Raw genomic sequence first — 16,237 nt, 5'->3', positions numbered from 1 at the left:
TGTTTATTGCGGCACTATTCACAATAGCAAAGACTTGGAACCAACCCAAATGTCCAACAATGATAGACTGGATTAAGAAAATATGGCACATATACACCATGGAATACTATGCAGCCGTAAAAAAGGATGAGTTCATGTCCTTTGTAGGGACATGGATGAAGCTGGAAACCATCATTCTCAGCAAACTATCACAAGGACAAAAAATCAACTGCATGTTCTCTCTCATAGGTGGGAATTGAACAATGAGAACACTTGGACACAGGAGGGGGAACATCACACCCTGGGGCTTGTTGTGGGGTGGGAAAAGGGGGGAGGGATAGCATTAGGAAATATACCTAATGTAAATGACGTATTAATGGAGGCAGCACACCAACATGTCAGTTGTATACATATGCAACAAACCTGCATGTTGTGCACATGTACCCTAAAACTTAAAGTATAATAATAAAAGAAAAGATATCTTGAATAACTGAACACAGGTGGTGTCTGACTTCTCAGGAATGTTAGGGTTCACAACCCATTATTCCTGGCTACTTCCCATTTCCTGGTTCCTACTGGCATAACTCTTTAACAAATACTTTCACCTTTGCCTTCTTTACACATTTTACCTCCCAAAATCATTATAAACACCCCAGCCCATAACAGGCCCTGTCTTCTTCACAATTTTAATCTATTGTACTTACCAAAAATGTTTAAATACCTAATATATGCCAGGTATGGTGCTTGTTGCTGGAGATAGAATCAATCATGAACCAAAACAGACTTGGTTCTTTTCTTCACTGAGATTACATTTTACTTCAGGAAAAACAAATTAATTTTGAAAGTCACACACATGAAAGTAAAATTACAGGTAGAATAAGTGCTGGGAAGAAGTACATGGTGCTATGAATGTGTATTAAAAAGTGAACATTTCTTTAGTTAGGGATATCAGGGAAGGTTTCTCTGAGCAAGTCACATAAATTAAAATTTGAAGAAGCAACAGAAGACCACCAGGTAAAGAAAATGTGTTTATAAGGATGGGAAAAAATGTTCCAGATACAGCAGTATGTTCAGAGGCCCTGCAGCAAGATGTATTCAAGGTACTGAAATAAGGGCAATAAAGCTGGAGCCTAGAAAATGTGAAAAAACATAGCAAAAGTACAGCTGCAGTGGTAGGCTAGGCCAGTCCATGCAGGGCCTTCAGGTCATAGTAAGGATTTTGAACATCATACTAAAAGTAAAAGAAATAAGCTCTTAAAGTGTTTCTAAGAAAGGATAACGGTGGGTGATATTATCAGATTCATGTTTTGGGAAGATAACTTAGGCTGCAGTGCAAAGAACAAATTCAAAAGCATTAATTCAGATATAATTAATGAGAGGTCATTTTAGAAGTCTAAGTGAGAGAATAGAGTTGCGGCAGTAAGACTGGAAATAATATTATTATAAATATTCTAGAAATAATAATAAATTAAAGAGATATTTCAGAGACAGGTGTCACTGACAGGATGATGCAATAGATTGAGTATGTGTGTGAAGGAGAAGGAAATGTCAACAATGACTTCCAGGTCTCTAGGTAGACGGTAAAGCCATCTACACTGAGGAGAAGCCCATAAAAGAATCAGATTTGGGAAGCAAGACTATGTTGAACAATGCTTAGATGGAGGAGGATATGTTATATCCTAAATGAAAATTCAATTCGGCCACTTGATATAGAGATCTGCTTTTCAGAAAGGAATGAGGTAAAATGGAAGATCTGGGGCTCATTAAGGACTCAAGGGCACCTGGTCTCTATCCGGTAGAAGAAACACATGACTTCTGTAGTGCTCCAAGGTGTCAGATAAAGGAGCACTTTCCAATAGCCTGAGTTCTCCTGAGATGGAATTGGATGCCTTGGTAAATAATGCATGAGGTTTTATCACAGATACTAGACAGTTTTCCACCAGAAATGCTATACAAAACCTTCAATTACCAAATGATGGGTCTGTCACGAGATGCCTTCTAAGCTGTCACTATGTCCAAAAGTCAGGTCAATGCAACAAAATTCCACCATCAAATATGCAAAGAAGTAAACCATCAGTGTTTGTCTTTTGGGAAGAAAACTTGTCATAAATGCAAGGATCTGAGGAGGCCCAGATCTCTTAAATCTACACCTTATCCTGGGTGGCAAAATACCTGAATTGCAAATCTGACTTACTACTCTCTTCATCTGGTAGATATTTAACATATGAAAATTCTCTAAAACTTTGAAGTCTTTGCCTGAGTTGTTCTTTGAGTTGTTCTTCTGTGAATCCCAGAATCAACCAACAAAGTTGGGAATCCTAAGTCCTAAATAATAGCTTTTTTTTTTAAAGGCTTGAAAGGTCTGGAAAGGGAACAGATACTGAGCACTCACTATGCTCTGGGTACTTTAAATCTCAATGCAGCCAGGGAAGAAACTATTATTATCTTCATTTCACAGATGAATAAACTAAAGTGTCTAGAAGTCAAACAACTTGTCCAAAATCATATAACTAGAAAGTAGCAGAGCTGGGATTTTTACCCCAGATACTCCTGATCCCAACTCCAGTGGACTATCTCTGAGGTCCAGGCCGTTCACTCCCACTTCATAAGCAAAATATCCAGTATCATTTACCCTCAGGAGATTCTTATTCACTATTTTTTATTTTGAAAGGATTTTAGACTCATAAAAGTTACAAAATGTTACAGAGAGTTTCCATATACCCTTTGTTTAATTTTCCTTGATGATAGCAACTTGCATAGTCATAGTATATTATCAAAGCCAGGAAACTGACATTGGCTTAATCCTATTAATTAAACTACACATCTTAAAGACATTTCATCAGTTTTTACATGCAATTTCTGTGTGCATTTGTGTGTAGTCTTATGAAATTTTTATCATGTTTATAGATTTATGTAACCACCACAACAATCAGAATATCCAACTCTTTCATTATGACAAAGAAATTCCCTGTGCTACTTCTTTATAAACACAGCCTCTTAGAACTCTAACCAATGGTAACTACTGATTTGTTCATAACTACAATTTTGTAATTCTGAGGATGTCTTATAAATGGAATCATACAGTAAGCAATTTTTGGAGATTGACTTTTTCACTTAGTATAATTGTCTTTGAGCCCCATTCAAGTTGTGTGTATTAATAGTTCATTCCTTTTTATTGCTGAGTAATATTGGAATAATACGGTTTAACCATTCACCTGTTTATGGAGAATAGATTGGGGAAGAGACAGATAGAAGAGATATTGCCTATTTTAAACTTCTAATTGTGTATGGAGGACTAAAAGAGGTGATAGGACTTACTAAGCTTCAGCCAACTATAGCAGAGCTGAGACAACAACAGTAACTGCTAGTACTTATATAGTACTTATCTGTTGCCAGACACTATTTTAAGTACTTTATATGTATCAATCTAGGAGGTAATAACAACAATTATCTCCATATTACAGATGAGGAAACTGAAGCACATAGAAGTTAAGTAACTTGTCTGACGTTATGCTAAGTGAAATAAGCCAGGCACATAATACAAATACTGCATAATCTCACTTATATGTGGAATCTAAAAAAGTTGAACTTACAGAAACAGAGAGTTAAATGGTGGTTGCTGGGCTTGGCTAGGGGTTGGAGTGTGGGGATATATTGGTCAAGAGGAACAAAGTTTCAGGTAGACATGATGAAAAATGTCTGTGTATCTATTGTACAGAATGGTGACTATAATTCATAATAGTGCCTTGTATACTTGAAAATTTCTAATCTTAAATGTTCTCACCACAAAAAAAAATAACTTTTTGCTATCTTATGTGAAATGTGAGGTTAACAAAAAGATTTTTTTTATCTTATGTGAAGTGATGGATATATTAATTAGCTTGATTATGGTAATAATTTTTATTATTGTAGACATAATCAAAACATCATGTTGTGTAAGGTAAATAAATATAATTTGTATTTGTTAATTATACTTCATAAAGAAAGAAAACCATCAAATATAAACACTCTTCCTAGTGGGAAGGACAATTCAAAAGAAAAGGTCACTTGTCTGGCATCACACAGCTAGTAAGTTTCAGGACCAGGATTAAAACTCAGGTAGTTTGATTCATGAATAACCACTACACTACACTGCAATGCCTGGCAAGGTTTTCTACCTCCTAGACCAGGATGCATTCCTATGCATCAAGGCAGTTCTGTGGACTCTAAGATAAGAAAGGTCTTACTTTATGCCACTAAATTGAGTTATTTCAGATGTCTTAACTGCTACTTTAGTCTCAAATGCCTCTAACTTCTCCACTCATAATTACACCGAAGTAACTCAAATTTAGCTTTCTACAGAAAATAGTCTTTAACCACTCCAGACTGCATTCACCAGAGAGTATTGAAATGGCAAATTTTGGATGCCCCTACTAGATACTACTTGGCCCATGCCCCACATAATCCAAATGGATAAACCATGGCCCACATGGACGGAGTGGGGGCGGCAAGTGGAGATAGATTTTGTCCAAACATTAATTTATTAAAAACTTTTTGTTTGAGTAATTAATTCAACAGATATTTACTAGGAGTTTACTATGTGTAAAGTACTATATGAGATTCTGTGTGTAGAGAAGTGAACAAAATATTGAGAATTTTTGCTCCCTAAGAGCTTATAAACTAATGAGAAGAGATACAATAATAATAAATGTATACTATATCAGGTGGTGATCATTGCTAAGGGAAAGAAAAGTTGATTAAGAAGAATAGAAAGTGATGATTTGGGGGTTGTGTTATATTAGATGGTCAGGAAAGTCTCTGAGGATGTAACCTTTGAACAGAGAACTGAAGTGAGTAAGCCATGAGGATATCTGGGAGAAGATCATTCCAGGCAGAGCCAACAGAAAGTACAAAGACCCTGAGGCAGGGCAATATTTGGTATGTTCAATGAATAGGGCTTCATATTTCACAAACCACAGTCACATAATTCCATTTGATCTTTCAAATGACCATATGGCACAAGCAAAGTAGAACTGTTATTATTGTACATTTTTGTAACTGAGATTCTAATAGGTTAACGACTTGCCAAAGATCACATAGCAAGTTATTATAAATTTTTCTATCTTCTAATAGCTGCAAATTGGTGTCCTTTTCTTACAACTACCTTGTGAAGTTCTTTAGTAACTTGATGTGCTGTAAGGATTATCTTAGACAATTAATCACCTCCTTGGGCATGCCAGGCTCAGTAAAAAGAAGTATGATGGAGGGGGGCATATCAACAATAACTTTCTGCCCCATAGGAATCATAAACTCATGTATGTGAGGTGGAGAAATATAAAGGCCAACTTGCAGAAAAGTGGTACTCCATTGCCCAAGCTTCCTTAGATAATGTACATGTTGTACTGTCAGGAAAGGGCAATATTGGACACAGATAGTCTACAAATCCTCATAATTCAGTGGATTCTACTTAACTAACCATTCTAGTTGTGTGTTTCAAGCATTTGGTTCTGACTTTTGACTCCATTAGCTCAAACCATGATCTCTACCTGTGCAATCTCACCCAGGAAGCTACAGGAGTGTGTTTTTCCCTACCCTCTTTCGATTTACTTTCTAACCCAGGCTCCTTAAAAGTTGATGTTTCATTCTTAGGTCATCAGGACATGGAATGAGATGAATACATTGCAACAGTTACCATTAAACAAGTATTTTCTTGAGTCCTATGTGCTGAAAGCTATGTTATGTGAAGTGATGATGTATTAACTAGCTTGATTATATACAATATAAAAGATAAGTTTATGGACAGGTAAATAGAATCCAGGAAATCCATGCCACATCTCCCATCATTGACTCAGGAAACCAGGAGTTAATGGGTAGCACAAGAGGGCATCTAGCTTCCTACTACTGATTGGTCTGGCATTCATTCACAGTCTTCCTGAGAGTAGTAGAAACAAGTAATCAGTCACCTTCCAGGTAAAGCATCTGCACCAGATTTAACAGCTGCCAGGAACCAATAAAAGTGGTTATGCAATTTTCCTACAGGAGGTTAATGGAGAGTCAATGCTAGCATAGCAACTTACATACTTTCTCCAAATTTAAGCCAAAAGCTGAGAATTATTTCCTAAGATGGCAGAATGTCCACAGTTTAGGTGGGTGTCACCACTAGGACAAGAAAGCAATGAAGGTGATGGAAAAGTAGCAACCAGAATAAGGAGTTTGAGAAAACACAATGTTACTAAAAACAAGGGAAGCAGATCTGTGGACTGTTTTGGTTTAAATTTGAAAGTTTTGGGCCAGACAAGACTATAGGTGAGGGAGAATAAAACCAGGCACTGTGAAAAATAAAAGCCATTGGTCTTGGTACTAAGCATGCTATTGAAGAGGAGCAGGTTGAAGTCAGAGCCATCTGGGGATAAAGAATGGTAGGAAGAGATGAATACAGACTGTTAAGGAAGAGATAGGAACAGGAAGGCACAAAGTACAGACTCCACATTTATGTTTTTATACATACTCTCCCACACACTACAGATTTCTACAGTCAGAGGTGTGGGATTCAAAATAATCATATGCTTGATGAATTTGGATTTATCTGGTACAGCAGCCCAGAGTAAAAGAATATGGGGCTTAGGAGCAGCACAGACAAAATGACTTATGATTTCAGGTGATAGTCAGTTTAATTGGAGTCAGCTATGGCTGGTGCTGCCAACAAAGCAAATGGAAAAAAAAACTGCATTCATGGGATATTGGGTCCCAGAACAAATGTAGTGATGGCCCCACTTTACCCCAAGCAGCTCAGGCTTTACCCGGAGCAGTTTTGGCAGCCCTAGCCTCATGCTTAGATAAGGACCTGCAAAAAGCTGATCTTATCTATAAGAGAACAATTAGGATGGATCCAAGATTTTGCCAGGACCAGTTAAAGAGGTTGGGGATATTTAGCCTGTGAAAAAGATGGAGGAGGGTAGAGATTGGATGTGGGCTCTGTATTCAGACCTCCAAAGGGTCATCATGGGAAAGAAATAATATACAGGACCTGTGTGGCTGTAGGGGAAGAACTAAATAGTTAAAGTTATTCAAAGATAAAATGAGTTGCCTCAGAAAATAGTGAGCTCTACCCCACTGGATATTTCCAAGTTCAAAATCCACAATTAGTTGTTGGAGATACAAGAGTCAGTTGGTGAAAGGGTGAGTTTTTGAATGCTCTGAGGATGGAAAACAGTTGAATGAATTCATGACTGATCATCCTGAAAAAGATGACTCAGGGGTCATAGTCTCAGCCCTCAGACCTCTCAAAGGCTGTCACGGGGGAGAAAACAATAAGTGTGGCCCCAGGAGGCAGAGCTGGGACTCATGAGTAGAAACTACAGTTGAGACAAATTTTGACTCAAGTGGAAGAGAAATTTTAGAAGAGGCAATGCTGTCCACAGATGCAATAGGCTGCTTTGGAAAGCTCCTTGTCTCAGAAGATGAGGGATGAGGAGCTATCAACTTACCTTTTACTCTATCCTAGCTGCTCATTTTAATCATCTAGGAGCCAGTGTTTAGCTGCCATCCCCAGAGATTCTGATTAATTAGTTTTGAGTGTAGCATGTGCATAGAGATTCTTTTAAGTTCCCTAGGTAATTCCAATGTGCAATCAAGGCTGAGAACCACTACAGAGAAATGCCTACAACGGTAGTGTGTAGTAGGTGGAGAGCTTATGAAATGAGAAATGAAGTTAGGACCTGATGGGATTGAATAAAGTAATTTCTAAGATCACATCCAGCCTGATACTGTAACATTGAATAAGCCAAATATGTTACCCCTTTTCAAGGAAATTTGCATTTAAAGAGGTCCATAGTACTCCAACAGTGTTAACCCTAAACAAATGAGTTCTGATTAGTATAATTTCATATCCCACAGTGTCTAGTGAGCGACATAGTTTGGAGCAGTTTTTAAATCATACCATGTGGCTACCAGTCTATATTATTCTTCCTCAACACAGGCCCAGGGGATGAGAGTTCCTTGAATTACATCTGAAACTCATATAGAGGGCTTTGACTCCCAACTTATTGGCAATGAGCTGTGTTTGGGTTTGATTCAATGTCCCAGGAGCTTTGAATCTATAAATTACCTCGGGCAGTATGGCCATTTTCACGATATTGATTCTGCCTACCCATGAGCATGGAATGTTCTTCCATTTGTTTGTATCCTCTTTTATTTCCTTGAGCAGTGGTTTGTAGTTCTCCTTGAAGAGGTCCTTCATGTTCCTTGTAAGTTGGATTCCTAAGTATTTTATTCTCTTTGAAGCAATTGTGAATGGGAGTTCACTCATGATTTGGCGCTCTGTTTGTCTGCTATTGGTGTATAAGAATGCTTGTGATTTTTGTACGTTGATTTTGTATCCTGAGACTTTGCTGAAGTTGCTTATCAGCTTAAGGAGATTTTGGGCTGAGACAATGGGGTTTTCTAGATATACAGTCACGTCGTCTGCAAACAGGGACAATTTGACTTCCTCTTTTCCTAATTGAATACCCTTTATTTCCTTCTCCTGCCTAATTGTCCTGGCCAGAACTTCCAACACTATGTTGAATAGGAGTGGTGAGAGAGGGCATCCCTGTCTTGTGCCAGTTTTCAAAGAGAATGCTTCCAGTTTTTGCCCATTCAGTATGATATTGGCTGTGGGTTTGTCATAGATAGCTCTTATGATTTTGAGATAAATCCCATCAATACCTAACTTATTGAGAGTTTTTAACATGAAGGGTTGTTGAATTTTGTCAAAGCCTTTTATGCATCTATTGAGATAATCATGTGGTTTTTGTCTTTGGTTCTGTTTATATGCTGGATTACATTTATTGATTTGTGTATATTGAACCAGCCTTGCATCCCAGGGATGAAGCCCACTTGATCATGGTGGATAAGCTTTTTGACGTGCTGCTGGATTTGGTTTGCCAGTATTTTATTGAGGATTTTTGCATCAATGTTCATCAAGGATATTGGTCTAAAATTCTCTTTTTTGGTTGTGTCTCTGCCCGGCTTTGGTATCAGGATGATGTTGGCCTCATAAAATGAGTTAGGGAGGATTCCCTCTTTTTCTATTGATTGGAATAGTTTCAGAAGGAATGGTACCAGTTCCTCCTTGTACCCCTGGTAGAATTCGGCTGTGAATCCATCTGGTCCTGGAGTCTTTTTGGTTGGTAAGCTATTGATTATTGCCACAATTTCAGATCCTGTTATTTGTTTATTCAGAGATTCAACTTCTTCCTGGTTTAATCTTGGGAGAGTGTATGTGTCGAGGAATTTATCCATTTCTTCTAGATTTTCTAGTTTATTTGCGTAGAGGTGTTTGTAGTATTCTCTGATGGTAGTTTGTATTTCTGTGGGATAGGTGGTGATATCCCCTTTATCATTTTTTATTGCATCTATTTGATTCTTCTCTCTTTTTTTCTTTGTTAGTCTTGCTAGCAGTCTATCAATTTTGTTGATCCAAGGTAATTTATAGATTCAATGCCATCCCCATCAGGCTAGCAATGACTTTCTTCACAGAATTGGAAAAAACTACCTTAAAGTTCATATGGAACCAAAAAAGAGCCGCCATCATCAAGTCAATCCTAAGCCAAAAGAACAAAGCTGGAGACATCAAGCTACCTGACTTCAAACTATACTACAAGGCTACAGTAACCAAAACAGCATGGTACTGGTACCAAAACAGAGATATAAATCAATGAAACACAACAGAGCCCTCAGAAATAATGCCGCATATCTACAACTATCTGATCTTTGACAAACCTGACAAAAACAAGCACTGGGGAAATAATTCCCTGTTTAATAAATGGTGCTGGGAAAACTGGCTAGCCATATGTAGAAAGCTGAAACTGGATCCCTTCCTTACACCTTATACTAAAATTAATTCAAGATGGATTAAAGACTTAAACGTTAGACCTAAAACCATAAAAACCCTAGAAGAAAACCTAGCCATTACCATTCAGGACATAAGCACGGGCAAGGAGTTCATGTCTAAAACACCAAAAGCAATGGCAACAAAAGCCAAAATTGACAAATGGGATCTAATTAAACTAAAGAGCTTCTGCACAGCAAAAGAAACCACCATCAGAGTGAACAGGCAACCTACAAAATGGGAGAAAATTTTCACAACCTACTCATCTGACAAAGGGCTAATATCCAGAATCTACAAAGAACTCAAACAAGTTTACAGGAAAAAATCAAGCAACTCCATCGAAAAGTGGGTGAAGAATTTGAACAGACACTTCTCCAAAGAAGACATTTATGCAGCCAACAGACACATGAAAAAATGCTCATCATCACTGGCCATCAGAGAAATGCGAATCAAAACCACAATGAGATACCATCTCACACCAGTTAGAATGGCAATCATTAAAAAGTCAGGAAACAACAGGTGCTGGAGAGGATGTGGAGAAATAGGAACACTCTTACACTGTTGGTGGGACTGTAAACTAGTTCAACCATTGTGGGAGTCAGTGTGGCGATTCCTCAGGGATCTAGAACTAGAAATACCATTTGACCCAGCCATCCCATTACTGGGTATATACCCAAAGGACTATAAATAATGCTGCTATAAAGACACATGCACACGTATGTTTATTGTGGCACTATTCACAATAGCAAAGACTTGGAACCAACCCAAATGTCCAACAATGATAAGCTGGATTAAGAAAATGTGGCACATATGCACCATGGAATACTATGCAGCCATAAAAAAGGATGAGTTCATGTCCTTTGTAGGGACATGGATGAAGCTGGAAACCATCATTCTCAACAAACTATCACAAGGACAAAAAACCAAACACCGCATGTTCTCACTCATAGATGGGAATTGAACAATGAGAACACATGGACACAGGAAGGGGAGCATCACACTCTGGGGACTATTGTGGGGTGGGGGGAGGGGGGAGGGATAGCATTAGGAGATATACTTAATGCTAAATGGTGAGTTAATGGGTGCAGCACACCAGCATTGCACATGTATACATATGTAACTAACCTGCACATTGTGCACATGTACCCTAAAACTTAAAGTATAATAATAATAATTTAGAAAAAAATAAAAAGTCCCAGGAGCTTTCTCAAGAATTATAGAGATGACTGTCCAGCAGATGTGGATAGCAATATGTAGTGTGTATTTAGAGAGGAGGTGGGTAGGGGAACAAAAGACAGAGCTAAATGTGGCTAAAGTAAAACACAAAAGAGACAGAAATGGAAAGACAGAGAAACAGATGGAGAAAACAAAAAGAGATGGACAGAGATAGAGAAGCAGCAATAGAACACACACACACAAGGGAGAAATAAGCAAGAACATGTGATCAGTAGTCCCCATTCCATTTGGCATCTAGATTTTTCTACAGAAATTCTCTTTTCTTCTTCAGAGCCTAAGGAATGCCAGACAACATTCTAGGAAATCTAGCATTCATCATATATTTCCAGCCAGAAAATCCATCATGCTCCTAAAGATCCAGTGCTTCCAGCACTTCCAGTGTATCCATTTGAATCAGTGCTTTATAGGGCAGATCTGTTGAAAATACAAATTATTTTGTGACCAGCCTGGCCAATATGGTGAAAACCTGTCGCTACTAAAATTGCAAAATTAGCCGGGCGTGGTGACCATTGCTTGTAATTGCAGCTACTCAGGAGGCTGAGGCAGGAGAATCACTTGAACCTGGGAGGCGGAGGTTTCAGTGAGCCGAGATAGCGTCATTGCACTCCAGCCTGGGTGAAAAGAGACAAACTTCGTCTCAAAAAAAAAAAAAAGAAAGAAAGAAAGAAAAGAAAAGAAAGAAACTACAAACTATATGTGGCTTTGGTTAAATCCAATCTCCACATGGGAATCCCCAAGCAACACATGTGGGATCTCAGAAGGCTGAAAAAATTTCTTCAGAATTCTGGAAAACAAAACAACCTGGGAAAGCGTTCACTGTCATCCAGGACTCTCAATTTTTCATCCGTATGTTCTAACCTTCTTCCCATGGAGTTGCATCTGCATTTGGGGGCAGGCAGGTGTCAAATACAGACTGTCTAAAACACTAACCTCAGCCTAGAATTGGACTTTGGTCAATTTAAGAAGCAAAAAGGCTAGGCCTAAAGAAGTCTGACCTACCCAGAACTTCAAAGGTCTCTCATTGTTTTTTAACCATTTCCCATTGGATGCTTACTTATCACAATGTTTACCTGGCAGGAACTCTGGTTTCAAGCCTTCTGTTTCACTGTACTTATGTCTCCCAGACACTTCTCATCTTTTTAAGTTTTCCCAGTGTGACCCGGAACTGGCTCCGTTTGTCTGCTCTTTCTTTCTTGCAGTCTTGACTTGACTTCAAATTTCTGAAGACCCATGGATCACAGTTGCACTCTATCAAGTTCCCTAGCAGGGCAAAAATGTGAAGTCCTGAAATGTAACCCTAGAACAGCCCATACAAGAAACTCTTTGGGTTAACATTTCCTCTTCCACTTTGAGTAATTTTTTCTGACCCTGATATTACCCTGGGCCCCTAGAGATTCCTCTGAACTATGTCTTCAAAGATGTGCCCCTACTCTGCCTACTAGAGCTCAGTGTATACACGGTCCATTCAATTGGAGACTTCCTACCCATAGCACAAACACATCAGAAGTTCAGCCAGTACATGCCAGTACAATCTTACCTGTTATCTAGGGTTTGTGACAATTCCGCATGATCATATTTCCTGTCATTAGTTGGTGCTATTGTCATACCAAATAATTAATATTTTAATCTCTTACTAGTAACAAACCTGCCTCCTACTGAATAACTTAGCACATGCTAAAACATTGGTGAAAATCTTCTCAGTCTTCAAAATTTTGCCTCCTAATATATGGACGCTCCACCTCAATCTCAGACTCTTGGGAACAATGACCTCCTCTATTTCTACTCATCTTGATATGTGGCTCTCATATACCAAGTTCCTTCAAGCCGTCCTGCTTTAATTTTCTTCCTTTGTTTTTGTTTTGTTTTGTTTTGTTTTTCTTCTGTTTTAAAGTAGTACCTATTCACCATTTACATCAATCTACCTGGTTTTCTGAAAACAATGGTTTTGGATTCCCCTCTGCCATACTCCAAAACTATCAATCTCCACAAAGGGTGGCCTGTCATCCAGGACTCTCAATCTTTGATCCACATATCCTAACCCCGTCCCTCATGAAACCAAACAAGATTCTCGCTTAAGCAGTATCACCTTTGAGTTACGAAATCCTAAAATGTCAGAGCTTCAGGGGGATCTTTAAGATAATCTGCTCTAACCTTTCCATTTTCAAGAAGTGGAGAAACTGAGGCCTGGAAAGAAAGATGATGTTATGTAAGATCCCATATAAATTATGTGAAAGGTTTCTACCTTGCAGAGAACACTTACACTCATTGGGGTCTATTTGTCTACCCTGACACAGGCTCATATCTTTCTTGTTTTTGCTTGTTTGTTTTAACAGCCTTATTTTGAGGTGCAATTCACTAATCTAAAATGTACAAATTAAAGGATTTTGGTATATCACTGATATAATTTAGATGTTATTCCCTTGAAATCTCTTGTTGAATTGTAATCCTCAGTGTTGGAGTTAGAGCCTGGTGGGAGGTGTTTGGGTCATGGAGGTTGATTCCTCATGGTTTGGTGCTGTCCTTATGATAGTGAGTAAGATCTCACGAGCTCTGGTTGTTTAAAAGTGTGTGGAACCTCACTTTCCAACTCTCTCCCTTGCTTCTGCTCTCACCATGTTATGTGCCTTCTTTTCCTTCACCTTCTGCTATGAGTAAAAGCCCTTTCCCCAGTAGCCAAGCAGATGCTGGTGCCATGCTTGTACAGTCTTCTGAACTGTGAGCCAATTAAGCTTGTTTTCTTTATGAATTACCCAGCCTCGGGTATTTCTTTACAGCAATACAAGAATGGCCTAACATAAAAAGTTGGTACCAAGAGTGGGGTATTGCTGAAAAGATACCTGAAAATGTGGAAGCAACTTTGAAACTGGGTAACAGGTAGAGGTTGGAAAGTTTGGAGAGCTCAGAAGAAGATAGGAAAATAAAGGAAAATCTTGAACTCCTTAAAATTAATTAAATCATGGAGACAAAAATGCTTATGGTAATGTGAATGGTAAAGTCCAGGCTTATGAGATATCAGTCAGAAAGAAATGAAGAACTTTTGGTGAACTAGATCAAACATCACTCTTTTATGCCTTAACAAAGAACTTGGCTGTATTGTATTCATGCCCTAAGTATATGTGAAAGTTTGAACTTGAGAGTGATGACTTCGAGCATCTGTTGAATAAAAGTTTCTAACCAGCAAAGTGTTCAAGATGCAGCCTGGCTGCTTCTAACAAAATATGCTCAGATGTGAGGGCCATTCAGTGACTTAAAGTTGAAATTTATATTTAAAAGGTGAGCAGGCACATCACATGACAAGAGCAGGAGCAAAAAAAGAGAAAGAGAATAGAGGGAGGTGTCACACACTTTTACACAACCACATCTCATGAAAACTCATTCACTATCATAAGGATAGCACCATGCCATGAGAAATCTACTACCATGATCCAAACATCTCCCAGCCAGCCCCATCTCCAACGTTGGGGGTTACAATTCAACATGAGATTTAAAAGGGACAACACCTACATTGGGTATCACCTACATTGTTAATTTTTTAAAATTGTGGTAAATATGCTTATACATTGGATACAAAATTAGACATTTTAACCAATTATAAGTGTACAATTCAGTGGCATTAATTACATTTATAAGATTTTGCCACAGTCACCACTCTCAATTTCCAAGACTCTTTTACTACAAACAGGACTTCTGTACTAATTAAGCACTAAGTCCCCATTCCCCTTTCTCTATAATTTTGCTAACCTCTAATCTACTTTCTGCCTCTATACATTTGCTTATTTTATGTGATTCATACAAGTGGAATTGTATAATATTTGTCCTTTTGTGTCTAGCTTATTTCACTTAGAACAGTGTCTTCAAGTTTTAGTCATGCTTTAGAAAATATCAGAACATTATTCATTTAATGGTTGAATAATATTCCATTGTATGTATATATCACATTTTGTTTATTCATTCATTTGTTGACAGACATTTGTGTTGTTTTAACCTTTTAAATAATACAAATAATAGTTCAATAAACATTGGCTTATAAGTATCTGTTCACATCTCTGCTTTCAATTTCTTTGGGTATATACCTAGGAGTAGATTGCTTTAATTTATAAACGGTAGTGATTTCCCCTCATTTATTTCTTACTTTGCTTATTGAGTCTTCTCTTTTTTTCATAGTCAATCTAGATAAAATTTGGTCAATTTTGTTGATAATTGCAAGGAACCAACATTTCATTTTTCCTATTTTACTATTTTCTATTTTACTTATCTCTGCTCCACTCTTTATTATTTTATTCCTTTTACCAGTTTTGAATTGTTTGTTCTTTTTGTATTTTATCAAAGTGTAATGTTAAGTTGTTGATTTGAGGTCTTTATTCTTTTAAATGTAAGCATTTATAGCTATACATTTCTAACCTAGGACTGTCTTCACATTATACCTAAGTTTTGGTATGTTGTGTTTTCATTTTCATGTATTTCAAGATATGTCCTAATTTCTTTTGTGATTTCTTCCTTGACTGAATGGTTGTTTAGAAGTATGTTGCAGAAACCACGGAGAGGGCAAGATGGCCTACTAGACACAGCCAGGTGAAACAGCTCCTACCAAGGAACTGAGATGACTGGAGGTGCTCCTAATAGATCTCCACAGAGAAGGCAACAGGAGTGGATGTAAGGAAGACACAGAAGCTCGGCTGAATTGGAAGAAAGCTGGGAACACTAGGCAGGGCTGCAGTGCACCCAGACTTATTCCTGGTCAACAATGGCTCCAGGGGAATAGGTGAGTTGAAGGGTAAAGAGCAATCCACTTTCAACATAGGCCCTGGGACTCCAGCAGCAGGAGACCCCTTGACCACCACAGACACTCCAGTTGGCAGGAAGAGCTTCTTAGATAAGTGATAGGAGCAGCAAACCAGCTAATGTGGAACCCAGAGGTTTTGATGCAGGAGCATCTGTATAGAGAATGGCCAGAGACAGCCATCCTCCTAGGCTCAACTTGCTCCTGTAGCAGATGTTAGCCTTAGGGGAACTATCAGTTCTGAACTCTGCAGAGTGGTCTTGCCAATCAGAAGGAGCAGGTCAGACCTCAGCACCCTTTGATCTGCTGGCCTGTCCTGGGGTCTCATCTGGCCACACCTGCTTGCAGGGCAGACTTGGGTGCCCTAGGGGCACAGACTATACATTCCGCAC

The sequence above is a fragment of the Pongo pygmaeus genome, chromosome X, assembly GCF_028885625.2.
Source record: "Pongo pygmaeus isolate AG05252 chromosome X, NHGRI_mPonPyg2-v2.0_pri, whole genome shotgun sequence".
Taxonomy (NCBI): Eukaryota; Metazoa; Chordata; class Mammalia; order Primates; family Hominidae; genus Pongo; species Pongo pygmaeus.
The sequence above is the reverse complement of the archived record's forward strand: the minus strand, read 5'-3'. Positions refer to the sequence as shown.